Source organism: Tupaia chinensis, unplaced genomic scaffold (genome assembly GCF_000334495.1).
Source record: "Tupaia chinensis unplaced genomic scaffold, TupChi_1.0 Scaffold000407_1, whole genome shotgun sequence".
Taxonomy (NCBI): Eukaryota; Metazoa; Chordata; class Mammalia; order Scandentia; family Tupaiidae; genus Tupaia; species Tupaia belangeri.
Genome location: NW_006159909.1, coordinates 1,684,502 through 1,695,009, shown reverse-complemented (window position 1 = coordinate 1,695,009; position 10,508 = coordinate 1,684,502). Strand labels below are relative to the sequence as shown.

The window sequence follows — 10,508 nt, the reverse complement described above, 5'->3', positions numbered from 1 at the left end:
GAGAGAGAGAGAGAGAGAGAGAGAGAGAAGGAGGGTGAGAAAGCAAGCCGCCAGGTCCAGGACTCGAACCATGGCTGACAATGTGGGAGTCCAGCACCTTAACCACCACACCACCTGCTGGCCCCAATAGTTTTAGATTTTAATAAAATATCTCCTAATGGTTCCAGGTCCCTCCTTCCTTAGTAAAAACTCCCTTAAGTCCTATGGCAGTATATATGTAAAAATCAAAAAGAAATATGGCTCACAGTGTCTTAGGAAACTTGATGACAGTATAGGAATAAAATTATAAAATGCAACACCTCAGGAATCATTTAAAGATGAAAAGTGGTAATACTTGATGTCTTTTGCCTCCTATATGTATTTTTAAACAATTCCTCTCCTTTCTCTTTATAATAACAACTCTACCCCAAAATGAACAGCCATTATTGAAGAGCTTTCCATGAGCAGCTTTTGATGTTTCACTTAGGGATGACATTTAACATGCCTCACTTCCTTCTAGGGGCTATTGGCGTCAGAGGAGTTAAGTCTTACCAGAGTAGCATTGTAAAACTTTCTTGTGTCCCTGACACTCCCAACATCAGAATAGTGAGTGTGCCAGTTTAACTTCCTTTCTTCTCCCAAGGTTACTGTCTGCTGCCCAGAAGCAAGGCCACCTGAATGATCAAAGCCCTGCTCCTCTGACAGGGCGGATGAAGACTCCTCAAGCTTTCTTAGACACAAGGAAGTTTGTTTAAAAAAAAAAAAGAAAAAAAGATAAACTCAAGCTAAAAGAAAGAGAAAGAGAGAAAGCAAACAGGGGGACAGAAAGGGCAGAATGGGAACAAGAGGGAATGTGAAGTCAAAAAAATATCTCATTTGTAAACCCTCTATTATTGTGCTTATTACTACATGACGTTGTCTGTTTATGTGACCTTCGAGTGTAATAATACCATGTCTTATTCTCTGTTGGAATTCAAGCTCTTGACATAGTGGGCATTGACTAGTCACTCAGATGTTTAAAAATACATAGTCAAGGGAGCCAGCAGTTAGCGTAATGGCTATGTCGTTGGACCGCGGTTCGCATCCCAGACCCAGTAGCTTAAAACTCACGCCGGGCGTGGGTACGTGTGTGCGTGTGTGTCCAAGATCCCGAGAGGAGAATGGAGGAGATGGGATTGCGGCGTGACCATCCCCCCGGGGGGTGATTTCTCGTTTTCTGTTTCTGTGTCTCTGTCTGTCTGGCGAGCGCATGTGCTCTATAGCGAAAACCTCTCCAAATGACTGTAAACCTCATAACTGTCCCAACACATGGTGTTTGTCCACCTCAGGAGCATGTAGTATAACAAACTGGGGATAAAAGTAATTTACCTCATCACTCATAGACCATAGAGGGAGATTTTGCCCACAGAATCAGAAACACAGTACTCTTTCACTCTTAGGGTAAAATTCTCATCTAAGAACTAGGAAGGTAGACTGAACCTTATTGAAAATTGGCAGTAACCTACTGAATATTGCATAAGCTTGGTGCAGTAGTGGAGGAAGGGGTCAAAGTTTTATGTATTTTGAAATAAAACTGCTTTGTAGGCTGTCCTTTTGAAATGGACCAGTATTGTTAGCTAAAACACCCACACCCAGGAAACAGAAACACTCGTACATTACACGTAGGAAGTATAAATTGGTATACCCTCTCTGGAGAATAATTTGGAAACAACTTATACATTTAAATTGCACATATCCTGTGAACCAGCACTTCAGTTCTAGAAGTGTGTTCTACAGATTTACATATACATATGCACAAAGAAAGATATACCATTATACTTACATTGTTTATTTTTACAAAAGCTTAGTAACAGCCTAACTGTTCAATACGAACTGATGTATATTACTGTATATTCACACTTGAAATGGAATGTTATGCGGACATAAAGAAAAGGCCTGTAGCCCACCAGGATTCTGGGCATGTGTACACAGGCCCAGCATGTTTTCAGGCCAACCAGGCCAGGCACTCGAACTGTGGTCAGCCTGTGGTTTCCAGCTCCACAGTCCAGTAAACTACCACCTGTGCCCCAGAGGCTGGATCTATGTATTTTACATGAAAATGTCATTCAAGTAAAAAAAAAAAAAAAAAAAAAACCATTATGTATTATATGTGTGTGTATGCATGAACTATTTCTGGAAAAACTCAGACTCACAGAAAATCAGTAGTGGTGGTCATTTCTGAGAAGAGAAGTGAGGAAAAGAGAAACACTTTCTTCACTGTCTATCCATTTACATATTTTGAATCTTTTATTAAGAGTTTATATTGCCTATTCAAAATTAATAAATTAGTAAATATTTAAACTTCCACATATAGAGGCTTCAAAGTTGGAGTTTTTATTAACAACTCTTTTATTAAATTTCCCAGAGGGTACATATATTCTCTAGAGAAAGAGAGAGAGAAGGAAAGTGAGAAAGTATCCCCCATGGGAAATGGTCATGCCACAATCCCTTCTCCTTCATTTCTTCCTCTATTCTGGATTTGGGGCATACATGCACATGTGCCTGGCATGTTTTTCAAGCCACCAGGTCCAAGACTTGAACTGTGCAGTCAGCCATGTAGGATCCAGTGGCCTTTACCATCATGCCACCAGCTGGCCTAACAGCTTTTAATTTTTGTAAAATTTCTAGTCTACAGAAGAGTTGCTAGAATACTACAAGAAACCACCTTTTATTCTTTAGCATGTATTTACATTTTGCTGTTTCTCAGTTTCTCTTCGTGTGTGCATGTGTGTGTATTTTTAATTAGTTTTAAAAATTATTGCTCATAATAGAACATGCGTATATGCAAGACAGAGAGAGGAAAAAACAAGAGGGAAGGAGGGTGAGGGAGAAGCACCTTCCAGAGGGCTCAGTCATTCTGTGATTCCCATCCTCTAGCCCACCAGGATGTTGGGTATGTGCACACAGGCCCAACATGTTTACATGCCAATTAGGCTGGGGACTTGAACTGTGGTCCGCTTGTCACTTCCAGCTCCACAGATCAGTAAATCACCAGCTATGCCACAGAGGTTGGGCCTATATGTATTTCTTCCTTCTTTCTTTTCTTTTTTATTGGAGAGGTTTTTTTCTACAGGGCACGGGTGGAGGGATGGCCACACCGCAATCCCTTCTCCTCCATTCTCCTCTCGGGGTCCTGGGCACGCACACACATGCACCTGGGGTGAGTTTAAGTCACCAGGTCCAGGACTCGAACTGCGTTCGACTACATGGGAGTCCAGTGACATAGCCATTACACTAACTGCTGATCCCTATGTATTTTTATATACATAGAATTCTTTAACTATCCAAGAGTAATTGAAGACACCAGGCTCCTTTACAACACTAAATGATTCAAGGTGTGTTTCTTAAGAACAAGGGCATTCTCTTACATCACCACAGCATAATTATCAAAATCAGAAAATGTAGCATTAACACAGTTCTGCTATGTAATTTATAACTTATGTTCACATTTCAACAGTTTTCCCGATGATATCCTTACTAGCAATTTTCCCTCTAGTCTAGGATTCAGAGTAGGGGTATGCTTTGCATTTAATTGTCATGTCTCTTTAATTTCCTGTAATCTAGAATATTATTCAGCCTTTCTCTGTTTTCTTGGTCAAGCTGTCTTGTTATTTTCTAGGATATCATTCAGTTTAGATTGTCTTATGTTTCTCTGATTAGATTCAAGGTATGTGTTCTTGGCGGGGTACCACAGAAGGGATTGTTGTGTCTCTCTGGCGGCATCCTATCAGGAGACACTGTTGTAGTCTCAGTTCTCAGGGTTGTGGCTGCTGGAAATAAGGCTCTCCTTCAGGGAACACCTAGGAGCTTTCAGGTCCTTCGTGTAGCCCTTGAACTGGGATTTAGAATCTCGGTGCTTATACTTTTCTTTCATCACTTGGTCCAACAATGTTAGAAGCACCAGCCGACCTCCTTATATTCTTTAGATTTCCAGAAATGTTCAAAAGTCCCATATACACAGTCACCCAGCTCCTTGCTGATAAATAATTGATAAAGAACATGCAATGGAGACATTTTGCATCTCTCTGTTGCCAGATCAGACCCTAGACTGTCAGCGCTCTCTTCAATACTGAGTCATTCGCATCTTTAAATCTAATCATATTAGAGAGCCAATTCCAGAACCCCCAGAACCAATTCAGAAAGCTTATTTTAAAATTCTGATCCTCCCTGGCCGGCAGGTGGCGTGGTGGTTAGGGGCACTGGATTCCCACGTGGCTGGTCGTGCTTCAAGTCCTGAACCTGGCGGCTTGCTTTCTCGTTTTTTATCTCTCTCTCTGTGTCTCGCTCTGGTCAAATTGAAATGAACAATAATGATAAATAAGATAAAATAAAAACTTTCAATCCTCAAGAACAAAGACATGTATTAGTTTAGGTTCTTCAGAGAAATAGATATATTGATAGATCTATCAATAGATGTGTAGAGAGCTCCAGCGGTTGTAGTCTCAGTTCTCAGGGCTGTGGCTGCTGGAAATAAGGCTCTCCTTCAGGGAACACCTAGGAGCTTTCAGGTCCTTCGTGTAGCCCTTGAACTGGGATTTAGAATCTCGGTGCTTATACTTTTCTTTCATCACTTGGTCCAACAATGTTAGAAGCACCAGCCGACCTCCTTATATTCTTTAGATTTCCAGAAATGTTCAAAAGTCCCATATACACAGTCACCCAGCTCCTTGCTGATAAATAATTGATAAAGAACATGCAATGGAGACATTTTGCATCTCTCTGTTGCCAGATCAGACCCTAGACTGTCAGCGCTCTCTTCAATACTGAGTCATTCGCATCTTTAAATCTAATCATATTAGAGAGCCAATTCCAGAACCCCCAGAACCAATTCAGAAAGCTTATTTTAAAATTCTGATCCTCCCTGGCCGGCAGGTGGCGTGGTGGTTAGGGGCACTGGATTCCCACGTGGCTGGTCTTTCTTCAAGTCCTGAACCTGGCGGCTTGCTTTCTCGTTTTTTATCTCTCTCTCTGTGTCTCGCTCTGGTCAAATTGAAATGAACAATAATGATAAATAAGATAAAATAAAAACTTTCAATCCTCAAGAACAAAGACATGTATTAGTTTAGGTTCTTCAGAGAAATAGATATATTGATAGATCTATCAATAGATGTGTAGAGAGCTCCATCTCCAATTAGAGATTATATTTACTATAGGCTTTGGACTGTGTAACTGTAGAGGCAGAAAATTCAAGATCTGCATTGGGTAAGATAAGAGAGCCAACTAAAGTTCGAGTCTGAGTCCAAAGGCCTGAGAACCAGGAGAGCGGATGGTATAAGTTTTATTCTGAGTCCCAGTCTGAAAGTATGAGAAGACTAATGTCTCAGTTCAAAGACAGAGTCCAGGCCCATGGTACAGTGGTTAAGTGCTATGCTCTGGCAACTAGACCCTACATGGCCAAACATGGTTCAAATCTCAGACCCAGCTGTGTGAAAATGGACACTTGTGTGTGCTTGCTTCCAATCCTGACCAGATGGAGAAACAGAGGAAAAAAGATTGTGGTGTGATGAGCGTGCCCCATTGTGGGGGCGTGTTCTCTTTCTCAGTCTTTCCCCTCTCTCTTTGGAGAGTGCACACACTCTGGCAGTAGCAGTAATAATAAAGAGATGATGAATAAGAAAAGGCACAGAAAGAATTCTTTTTTTAAAATTAGGCACTGATAATTTTCTGAGTCATGTCATGCCTTCTGTATTTATTCAATAATATCCTACCTTAAGGAAGAGTTTTTCCTTCCCTCTCTCTCTCTCTTTTAAATATCAGTACGTATTCACAGGCTTTCATTTTGTTCAATGGATTATGATCTGCTGCTGACATTTATTTTAATGCTCATGTAATCCCAGATACACCCAGTAGGAGCTACTCAGGCTGGCTTCTATGTCCTCTTCTCACGTCTCTGTCATTCTCTAAGTGTCTCCCTACTTTCTTGCTCAACAAAATACTCCAGGCTCACCTTGTACTTTCTCTGACTCAATGATGGAATCAGCTTTTCTGCAAAGGGCCCTAAGTCCTTTTAGTTAAGAAGAATGGCATTTACACCCGGCATCTGAGTGTGATTGCTTCGCAGCTCTCTCAGTGGGCAGGTGTGCACATACATGTCTCTCCTGCCTTTCCCCCCTTCTCTGCCCCCTCAGCATATCGTGAGTTTGTACTGATACCTCCAATTCCAAATCAAACCCACGTATTTTGTAACCACCTCCAACAGTGAAAACATCTGTCTCAGAGGTCAAGATGAGAATAAAAATTGCTGTTTGCATCTAGATCATGTGAAGTTGCCCATGTGAAGATAAGAGAGGATATTTTCTGCTGCAATATGGGGATATGGTCCATCTTTTAAATGTTAGGTCTTATGGGGCCACCAGGTGGATGGAGCCACCTGGTGGTATATTGGTAAAGGCGCCCGACTCCCACATGGCCGACCGCAGTTGGAATCCCATACCTGTAGCTTGAAACTCAGGCTAGGTTTGTGTGCGTGCTCAAAATCCCGAGAGGAGACTAGAAGAGAAGAGTCTGTGGTGTGGCCATCCCCACTTTGGGAGGTGATTTCTCACTTTCTCTTTCTCTGTTTCTCTGGCAAGTGCATGTGCTCGATAGCAAAGATCTCTTTAAAACAAAAACAGAAAACAAAAACAAAGTTAGGTTATATTACGCTGTATTTTATCCTTCTGCTCATTTAGAGGGTCATAAGGGTCACACACGTAACACACAGAAGGTAAAACCAGATAGCCTGAATGTTCTTTATAAGTAGGATACAGAATAATTTTCTGAGAGTGGAGATAGGCTAAAGGAATTTGTTCATAAAAAAAATTATGAAATATTTCACTGATATCTTGTGAGTGCCTGACCTTGTGTTACATGTTGAAAATATAACAGTGAACAAGAAAGTTATGGTCTCTGTTTTCCCTGGAGACAGGCAAAATCAAATAAACAAAAATTGCCAATGATTACTGCTGGGAAATAAACAGGAGTGAGATGATAGGGGCTAGGGAGGGGAGAATGTAGACGGAGAAAGAACTTGTATTCCAAACCGTGGTACACAGCGATTGGGAGTAGGTGGCATGTATCTGGGTGCCAGAGTAGCTTGAGACTGGGGCTTCACGTTGAAATGATTTAAGGCTAGAAATGAGCATTAAAATGGATACTTTTAGATCACACTTGCTGCTGTGATCCATTCTCAAATGCATTGAGAGGGGTTTGAGAGTGGTATGAGCAGACCTATTAAGATGGTACCTGTGATGGGAGGATATCTGTGACTTCCTATCATTGTTAACACTACTATGAAATCACTTCCTTTGTACTTGGAAAAGTATATCTTAGTGTTCGTTTGATATGTACTTATTTTATTGTAACAGGGATTGAAACATTTTTATAGAATGTATTTCAGTGTAACTAGTTGTATTTGAAAGGTTGCTATAACAAATTATTACAAACTAAGGGAACTTGAAACAAATACATTTACTGTTTCTTGGTTCTGAAGGCTGGAAGTCCAAAACCAAGGTGTCAGCAGGGCATGCTCCCTTTGAAACCTATTGGGGAGAAACCCTTCCTTGCCTCCTCCTAGCTTTGGTGGGTGTCAGTCCTTTGTATTCCTTGACTTGTAGCCACATTACCCCAAGCTCTGTCTCTGACATCACATAGTACTCTTCCTGTCTGACTCATGTCTTCACATGGCGTTTTCCTTTTCTTACCAGGACACTGGTCATGTTGGATTAAAGTTCACCCTAATGACCTCATTGTAACTTGATTACATCAGCAAAATCCCATTTCCAAATAAGGTCAAATTCAGAGATATTGGGGATTAGGACTTCTACATATCGTTTTGGGGAACACAGTCCAACCTGCCACACAATGATCTCCATTCCTTGTTTTTCTGAGTGGCTAGCCCATTTTTAACATGATTTATTGGCATGCATTATTTATTGGTAAACTTCCCATGTTAAAAATGTTACCATTATCAGATATTAAAGTTTTCAGGGTCACTATTATCTTCCACATGTATAATTTTCTTTTATGTTTTTTTAACTTTGTTTTTACATTTCATTGTGCTTACTTTTCTCAACCTTTTTTCTTGTCCCTGTCTATTTTCAGCAGCATCCATTCTCCTTTTTATGATTTTTTAAATGTGATTTTATTGCTCTGTGGGTTTTTTGTTTGTTTATTTAGTTGTATTTTTTGAGGGGTCCATTTTTTTTTCTTGAATTCTAGCTTCTTGTCTCTTTAAAAAAAAAAAAATACTTAAGGCTTCAGAGTTAGTGCCACGTCCAGGCCCACACCTTCCTGGTGTGCAGGAGTACCTCCGCTACTGCTAAGCGACCTTGGATACCGGGCCGCGGGATGCTGGGTGGCAGCAGGTGAAAATGGTGGTCACTGAGCCTCAGGTGACAATGGATAAAGAGATTTGGAGTACGACTCTTCTTTATAGCTACAAAAAGGAGATATTTTACCAACAAAATGGCTATAAATCCATGCAGAAAAGACTTCAGAGTAATTGGAAGATTCAGAGTTTAAAAGATGAAATCACTTCTGAGAGCTAATTGGGGTGCAACTGTGGGTTACAGCTGGGCCAAGGGAAAAACTCACTGGGACTGAGTGTGAAATCCTGCAGAAGTGCCTTGACAGTGATGGAGATACCCTTGTGATGCTGGGAGAAGGTGGAGAATCCAGATTTGACACTAATAGTAACTTTCTACTAGAAGAATAAGGAATCGTGGTCGATAATGATGTTGTGGTTGGAAATGTGTATTACAAGTGTTTCCATTCTAAAGAAGCTCTGGTTTCCAAGGGAGTCTTAAACAGGAAAATCGGCCGAGCTGCAGGAAAGGCTGTGCGTGGAATCTGATGAGAGAGTGGAAACAGTGCCCACGCTCTCACCTGCCTTTATCCCTTCAGTACCACATTGAGTGTCATGAAACCAGCAGTGGCTGTCCTGTCTACAGTGTGGTTCCTTCTGTTCCCCATTTAACAGACCCATTCTGGCTTTCTACCACTCAGAGCCAAGGTGGGAAGCTGGTGGTGCTTGGCTCATGTCACAAGTTCAGTGAGCAATATCTGGATAAAGAAGAAAACAGCAAAATCATGGATGTTGCTTTCCACTGGCTCATGACCGAGGGCATCCACCTTAACCAGACTGATGCTAAGGACCCAGAGATTTCCGACTTTATGATGCTGCCCAATACCGCCACCCCGTCTGAGCGGCTTTGTGTGTGTCTCCAGGAGGGTGATGAGCACTCAGGAGACTTTACCACCCTCTCTGACCTGTCCATTTACCAGCTGGATTCCATCTCCCTCCCCAAGGTCATCAGGGCTCATGAGCAGCTCAACATGAAACACAAACCACTTCAGCTCATCCAGCCTCAGCTTGAGGTGCTACTGCCAGCCCTTCAGCCCATGGTATTCCCTCCTGGTTTCAAGGACCAAAGGACCAGCAAGATGCCAAACATATCCTTGAGCACACCTTCCAAGTGGTGGAGTTCAAGAAGTTACACCAGGAACATGACGCTGATACAAGTGAGCCAGCGTTCCAGAACAATTTCCGAGGACTCTACCTCTTGAAAACGTTTCTCCCTTATGATTCTCTCTCTGTGAGCTGTTTTTTGACTTGTTCCTCAACTTACCGTAATTGTCTATACACTCACTCCTTTACAAGATGTTAGTTCTCTGCTTCTTCTGTCGATTTCTGACTTACAGAACCTTACGTAAAATACATTCCATCTTTAAAAATTAAATGTACGATTGAATCTGTTAAAAAATGTTTAAATGATGATTTCTTATTTTAATGATGTCTTCAATACCTTATTTTAGAGGTCTATATTTTCTTTACAGAAATATTTTTTCATAATTTTTCTACTTCCTGACATCTCTTTTGGGGTGGGCAACTCCTGATCTGCCTTTTGTCTGTCAAGTTCTTTACCTACTTTTTTTTTTTTTTTTCCTTTTAATAACTTTTCATGGGTCTCTTTCTGGTTCACTTCTGATTATTGTCATCTTTAAATAGATGTGGTTCTTTCTAAGTTAGTTGTTGAAAGATAGTCAGGACCAGCAGTTAGCGTAATGGCTATGTCGCTGGACTCCCATGTAGTCGATTGTGGTTCGAATCCCAGACCCAGTGACTTAAACTCACACCAGGCACGTGTGCATGCGTGCCCAAGATCCCAAGAGGAGAATGGAAGAGAAGGGATTGTGGCATGGTCATCCCCCCTGGGGGGTGATTTCTCACTTTCTGTCTCTCTGTCTGTCTCTCTCTCTCTCTTTCTGGCAAGCGCATGTGCCCTATAACAGAAATTCTCCAAAAACAGAAAGAAAGAAAGATAGTACATGGCATGGCCAATAGACTACTGAGTTTGGGATCTGTTATTTCTGCACCCTTTGTCACCAAAACTGTCTTTAAAAGGCAAGAAGCGTGCCTGACTAGCAAGCAAGTCCCATATAGATGCCTGAGGCTTTTTTTTTTTTTTTTTTTTTTGGAGGATTTTTTACGTTGGGTGCGGCCACCCCCC

At 41.4% G+C, this 10,508-nt stretch overlaps 1 protein-coding gene and 1 pseudogene across 1 annotated transcript in view; both read left to right on the top strand.

Moving 5' to 3' along the window:
- MYO1D (myosin ID) overlaps positions 1–10,508 on the top strand; it is a 328,050-nt gene that overhangs the window by 105,081 nt on the left and 212,461 nt on the right. The gene's annotated exons all lie outside the window — the stretch shown is intronic.
- Positions 8,397–10,508, top strand: part of LOC102495737 (intraflagellar transport protein 52 homolog) — a 9,722-nt pseudogene continuing 7,610 nt past the window's right edge.